This window comes from Mustela lutreola, chromosome 15 (genome assembly GCF_030435805.1).
Source record: "Mustela lutreola isolate mMusLut2 chromosome 15, mMusLut2.pri, whole genome shotgun sequence".
Classification (NCBI taxonomy): domain Eukaryota; kingdom Metazoa; phylum Chordata; class Mammalia; order Carnivora; family Mustelidae; genus Mustela; species Mustela lutreola.
In genome coordinates this window covers 41,363,457-41,370,743 of record NC_081304.1, presented here as the reverse complement: position 1 = coordinate 41,370,743, position 7,287 = coordinate 41,363,457, and positions in this window count along the sequence as shown.

Here is a 7,287-nt window from a genome sequence, read left to right as displayed (position 1 = left end):
ACTTCAAAGCTTTCTTGTCCTCTGTGTTGGGGGAGGAATAGTTTTAAAATAGCCTTTGGGGCACAGGCCCCTCTTGGTTTGGGAGAAACACTTCCATGGCCCTTGGCTGACCACGGGTTAGACCCAATCTTATTTTGGAATGGACCATAAAAGGCTGCCTAGAATGTGCACAGATGGGAATTTGTATCACCGATGTTATCTTTAGGGACCAGATCCCCAACCCTGCTTGGCATACAGACATGGACTGTACTGCTTTGAAAATTGTCTGTCTACGGGGAGAAGAGGGCACAGTGTATATGTGCATGTGAGTGTGTGAGCATGTGGGTGTGGCATGCACATGGTGCAAGCAGCGTGTGTGTGTGTGTGTGTGTGTGTGTGTGTGTGTGTTGTCTGAGTTTTGTGTCCAGGAGCATCCCCAGAGGATCAGGTCTCTATCTGCAGTCAGGGTGCTGCAGGCCTGTCTTTATCTCCTGTTGACGACGAAGCCTTCAGGACTGGGTGGAGAGTGCTGAGCACCCCTCGACGATTGTGCTGAGCCCCCTGGTGTCATTCCAGAAGGGGAAGGAAACCCTTGGGTTTGGTCATGTATGGTTGCAGATGCTGGCTTCTCCTAGCTTGTCACGGGCTAAAGCAGCCGGGCAGCCCCTCAACCTGTCGCCCTAGAAAAGGGTGTAGAGAACAGAGCTCTGGGCCAGAGAGGCCCCAGGTTCTACCGCTCTAACTGGGGAGGAGGAAAAAAAAAAAAGCCCGGGAAGGGGAAGGAGGCTACCAGTGTGGCTGGAGCTGGGACTCGGTCACGTCTTCTCCTGGATGCGGTCATTGTCAGCATCTGGGTTTCCGTGGTTTCTCCAGTCTTGCAGTTGCCTCCGGCTCTCATCATGCCTCCAGGAATGCTGGGTTGACCGCTGCAGCCTAGTCGTTGCCTGGGACATGAAAGGGCAACCAGTGCCCAGGCTTGGCACGGACCCCCGAGGGAGCTGTTCGCCTTCCCCGCACTGCCTCCTTCTTGTGGCCTGTGGGGCAGCGCAGGGCCATTTCCCGGGGACACTAGAACCCAAGTGAGAGAGGCCCCATGTGGAGGAGAAAGTGATGCTAGGGAGCTAGGTGGCGGTGTAGTTACAAGCCTCAGGCATTGATGGCCAGGGACCAGGCAGAAATAACTCCCCTTTCTCCCTCCGGGGCAGGCAAACAAACATTGAAAGCTGAAGCCTAGATCCCATCACCTAGAGCCACAGAAGAGCCACTCATAGACTAGTTAGTATATTGATCAGGACTCCTTCGGCTGCGAGGGACCTGATGCGCATTACCCTTAGACAAAAAAGAAACGTATTGGCTCAAGTAACCAATAAATCCAACCTTGAAAATTCAAAGGATTTAGGCATGGCGGGCTCTAATGGTGTCATGGGACCCTGTGTGCCTTTCTCTCTCACGTCCACTTGCTTCTGCTTGACTTCACTCCCCAACAGGGTCTAAGTAGTAGGAAGATGACTCCCAGTGGCTCCAGGCTTACATAGCCTGAGAAGCTGCAATTCCAGAGAGGACTCTGTTTTAGAGTCTGTGAGAAAGTTTTCAAAAAGGGATGCCTGGGTGGGCTCAGTGTGTTAAGTGTGCCTTCGGCTCATGATCCCAGCATCCTGGGATCCAGTCCCACATCGGACTCCTTGCTCAGCAGGGAGCCTGCTTCTCCCTCTGCCTCTGCCTGCCACTCTGCCTGCCTATGCATGCACACTCTATCTCTCTAACAAATAAATAAATAAATCTTTAAAAATTTTTTTTTTCAAAAGGTGTAACTCAGGGTGTTTAATAGCGGCATGTGTGTGTGTGTGTGTGTGTGTGTGTGTGTCCCCAATGACAGTGAGCACAGCTAGGGTATAGAGCTTGGTTCCTGGATGCACTCTGAGCAAAATGGAATTAGAACTCCACAGAGAAATGGAAGATCCCAAGGCTGAGCCTGGGAAAGTACAAGAGGAACCTAAAATATCTTACTAAACCAGAAGGCAAGGAGGCACTGAAGAATGATGGGGATTTGTCAAAAGGCCAGAGACACTGGCTGGAAGGAACTCTCACAATCCAAATCTGGGGAAAAACAGCATCAGAATAAATAATAAGAACAAGAGATTATAACCCATTGGATAAAATAAGAAGAAATTAATCCATTAGGATATAAATAAGTAAGTACACTTGAGTGCTTAGAGAGAAATGGGATATTTACATTGTTAAAAAATACTTGTTAGTTAGGAAGAAGGAAAGTGTAATTTACAGCGGAGAAGACTGGCTGACACCACCTTAATCAAGTGAGGAAGTGAACATCCCCAATAATGGGACAAATCAGAATCACGGCACCTGATAGGGTGCCACAGGAGAAGAACAGCTGCCCTTAAGTAACATTCCCACTGGAGATGCGGCATCTAGTCCGACCCTAAAGACACTCGGTAAACCCTCATTGAGATAACATTCTACAAAACAATTGGCCAGTAATCTCACAGGGATCAAGGTCGTGATAGTCGAGGGAAGACTGAGGAACTGCTCCAGGCTGAAGGAGACCAAAGAGACAGGATCAGAAATTTCCATGTGTGCTTCAGTGAAATGGCCAAACTACACAGTGGAAAGCAGAGGTGTTAGCACGGGGTTTCTCTGCTGAGCACAGAGGGATACTAGCCAGGAAGACTCGCCCCCCTCTCTTTCACACCCTGGACACTAATGGCAGGATACCTATAACTCTCCCTAACTGGGCGGTCGGTGGAGAGAGGTATGGGGTGTAGATAAGCAGAGGGTCATAGGCATTTTTAACACCTGAACGCATCACTTGTTTTCTTTTTTTCATTTTTTAAAAGATTTTATTTATTTATTTGAGAGACGGGGAGAGAGAGCCAGAGAGAAAGCGTGAGCGGAGTGGAGGGGCAGAAAGAGAGGGAGAAGCAGCCTCCCAGCTGAGCGGGAAGCTGGATGCGGGTCTCACTCCCAGGACGCTGGGATCATGACCTGAGCCAAAGGTCATGATCCGCTTAACCAACTGAGCCACCCAGGCGCCCCACTTGTTTTCTCTTGACAGCAGACTTACTTCCCAATTACATAGGAAATTGCATTCACCTGAATTGTCATGTCAAGGCCATGTACTCCCTGTTTGCATGAGTGGGACAGTGGGATTAAGTGACAGGAAGGAGCTTGTTTGATTTAAGGCAACCAACAGAAGGATAAATGTGGGCTTTGAGTCTCAAGCCCACATGCTCCAGGATGGAAAATGGCAATCACTGAGCGGGGTAAATGAAGGTGAGTGGACAGACCAACCCTGCGTGGCCCTTTAAATGCTAAGACTGGACCCATCTCAGTGTCTGATTTAGCTGGGAACCCATCCCAGCTGGCCTCTTGTTGCTTCCTCTCATCCCCCTCTTAATCCTGAATCGCTCACCCCTGTGGCCTACTCGCCAGCTTCCACTGATGACGTCACCCCTCCAGATGATGTCACTCGCCTCCACCAGACCCAGGCTTCTCCTCCCAGCAGTACATGTCCAACCTGACTCAGGCTGCAGGGTTCCCCTCCCAGCACCGAACCCTGAGAAGACGTCCCGATATCTAATCATGGAAACCCCAAAGCTGGGGAGGATTCTACAATGCAGGTGCCAGGGGCCATCTTTTTCCTAAATCTGATATTTGTGATTTTGAGCAGGAGTCACAAAGCCCTTTGGGAATCCGATAAAAGCTATGGACCCTTTGCCCAGGCAAAAGCATATTCACATCAGAATATAAGGGGTTCTCCCTGCATCTGCTGAAACCCATCCCCAGGAACTAGATTTGCATCTGCTTTCAGTAGAACAGCGTCTTATTTTTCAGAACCTTTGTTATATTCCTTGAAACATTCCAATGATTTGATGTTTTTCAACCCTAGGATGATCGGGGGTGTTTTTCCCCTTAATTACAGAGGAGTTTGTGTTGGGAGAAGACAGAGATAGTGGTAAATAAAGCTTAGGACTTGTCTGGGAGAATGAAGATGAAAAGAATAGCTCAAGTCTCGTGTTTTGCCAGAAGGAGAAGGAACACGGCGTCCTCACGCTCGAGGCTTGCTCTAAACTTAGCCGGCTCCCGTGGTTCCAAAGTTGGCAAAATGAGCTCCCACCAGCCTAATAAACACGCCGTGCTGCAGTGACTCACTGAGACAGCAGCTCTGCGGGACGGAGCTGCTTAGTGACACAAGGGATGGCGGTGGCCTGGGACTCCCAACCCAGCAGGACGTCCAGTGTAGGGTGAGGATGGCCTGGGCACCAGCTGCTCAGAAGAGCCAGAGAAGCTTGCCTGTGACAGATCCCAGCTTTCTATCATATGGAGGAGAAAAATGAAGGCCTGGGGGGCTGAGGAGCAAGAGAAGACCTGGTTGGGGTGCCCAGTAAGGAAGGGAGCCATCACCTTAGGGAGTTCATCTGATTGTATGTCACACCCATCAGGGCATGGAGCAAGGCAAACTAGGAAGATGGCATTCTTAGATGCCAAGGGATTTCCTTGTGACCTCAGTCATCAAATTAATTAATAGAAGGTGGCTTCCAGAAGGAGAGATAGGCAGTGCTCCCCTGCCTGCCCAGTCCTGCTGTGGTCAAGCCAACCTGGTCAGGTCATGTTGGAGGCCTGAGGTCAGCTCAAGGTGCTGCACTCCCGGAGAAGATGGGCAGTTTCCAAGAGGTGGATGGACCAGGGTTCACCACTGGATGGGAACACCGAGACAGACGGACATAGTCGCTATTTCCAAAGATGCAGTGAGCTGTCCAGTGTGCTGGGCTCCCTCCTCAGAAGTATAATAACACAGCCACAGGCTCAGTGCGTTGGGAAGGGGCCTCTTGGGGCCAGAGGACTGCGGAGGGGTCCTTGCAAAGGTCAGAAGAGCGTTCACCTGAGCAGCAAGTAGAAGGTGCATCTGGGAAGGGGAGCAGCCAAAGGGGTCATTTACCAGCAGGTCTGAGAGGCCACGGGCGGCTGTGATAGAGGGCCCAGACCAGGGAGGCGAGGGACAGTCTGGGGGGCTGGGGTTAGAATGGTGCGAGATATTGACCCTGCATAAGACAGGGAGATGTAAGCTTGCTCTGGGTGGGGAGTGACCTCCTGGCATGTAGGGAGGTCAGATGACCCAATGAGATGGGCTCTGCTGGGCATCATAGCAGAGGTAGAAGTCACATTCCATGATACCCTCAGGAGAGAACAAAGGCTAGTGGAAAGAGCTGACAGAAATCATCCCAATATGACGAAGGGCTTCTCCCAGTCCCAGTCCCAGCTGCTGAGCAATGAAACGGGAGGTAGTGAGTTCCTTGGTATTGGAAGGCTTCAAGCAGCTCGCATGGTGCAGAGAGTAGAGACCAGATTCAAGTATCGACATCCCTTCCAACCTTAACAGTCTTCGCGGCTTGGATTCCTCCAGAAGCCTTGTTGAGGAAGAAGAGTAGAAACTCATTTCTTCTTTCCCCAAGTGGGAAAGGGGAAGCTGAGACTGAACACTGCATCCAAGGTCACACAGAGAGGCAGCAGGACTGGGAATGAAACCCTGATCTGCTCCTTTCCAAGCCCCAGACTTTCCCATCTGGTTTCCCAACTGGTGTCCCAGCCTGCGCTATTTTGGGTTGGCTCCCCTGCCAGGACAGAGGGCGCCTATGGGACCAGCACAGCATGAATCGCGACTCCCCCAGAGAAGCTGGTAAACGAGCACCCGAGGGCATGTCCTCTCTGTCCAGGTCAGAATGGGGGATAAAAACGTGTTCGACACTTACCCAGCTGGTTCTGCCCCTGTGCCATCAGGAGAGAAATATAACTGTGCAGTGTGGGACTCTGACTCTGGCTCTCTTGGCAAAGAAAATCACATTGACTTCACTGGGGGATGGGGGGGTTATGTCAAGAATCACAGGTGAACCTTGTCCTCCAGGCCACCAGGGGGACCCAGTTTGCCTTGCTTGGGTCTTTGTTTCCCAAGTAAAATCTTTAGAACACCAGTTCTTCAAGAACCAACCCATTCTTTGTAATAGCTTTGTAGAGATATAACATATATACCATACATTCCATACATTTAAAGTGTACAATTCAGGACGTCTGGTTGGCGCAGTTGGTTAGGCGTCTGCCTTTGGCTTGGGTTATGGTCCTGGGATTGAGCCCCAAGTCTGGCTTCCTGCTTGGTGGGGAGCCTGCTTCTCCCTCTCCCACTGACCCTCCCCTCTGCTCATGCTCTCTCTCTCTCTCTCAAATAAATAAAATCTTTAAAAAACATAAAGTGGGGCGCCTGGGTGGCTCAGTGGGTTAAGCCGCTGCCTTCGGCTCAGGTCATGATCTCAGAGTCCTGGGATCGAGTCCCGCATCGGGCTCTCTGCTCAGCAGGGAGCCTGCTTCCCTCTCTCTCTCTCTCTGTCTGCCTCTCCATCTACTTGTGATTTCTCTGTCAAATAAATAAATAAAATCTTAAAAAAAAAAAAAAAAAAAAAAAAAAAAAAAAAAAAAAACATAAAGTGTACGATTCAGTGGTTTTCAGTGTATTCAGAGAGCTATGAAACCATCACCACAATTGATTCTAGAACATTTTCATCATTTCCAGAAGAAACTCTGCCCTTCGGCTATCACCCTCAAACTCCTCACTTCCCTCAGCCCTAAGCAACCACTGATCTACTTTCCGTCCCTATAGACTGGTCTATTCTGGGCATTTCATAAACACGGAAGCATACAACTTGTGCTATTTTTGTGTCTGGCTCCTTCATAGCATAGTGTTTGTGAAGTTCAGCCATGTAGGTAGCGTGTCTCAGTGCTTCATTCCTTCTTCTGGCTGAAGAGTATTCCATTGTGTGGATGTGCCACATTTTGATTATGTATTCATTAGCTGATGGACATTATTCATTATCCGTAGTTGATGGATAGTTGATGGACATTTATTTCCACCTTTGGCTATTGTGTCTGAGGAAAGATTTTATATTCAAATAAACCAGGAGAATGATGCCAGCTCTGTCTCCCTCTTGGAGATCCACTATGTCCCTTAGCAAATTAAAGGCTCTGAGAAGTCCTGCAATAAAGACCACTATTTACCTTTCCTTGACCTACTGCTTCCCAGTCTTCTCTCACTTCTCTACCCAGAGAAATCCCAAGGATTTTTGTATCAGGTGTATACTTGGGGAAACAGTGACCTGACCGAAGAGAAGCTGCTGGCGGAGGTGGGAGGGGCGTCTCAAATGAAAGGAAGTTGGCTATGAAAAGTTTTTCAGCCCCTTCCTGCAGCTGCATCTGGAGGCACTGAAAATGCCATGAATTTGAGAAATCCAGCAGATTGGGAGA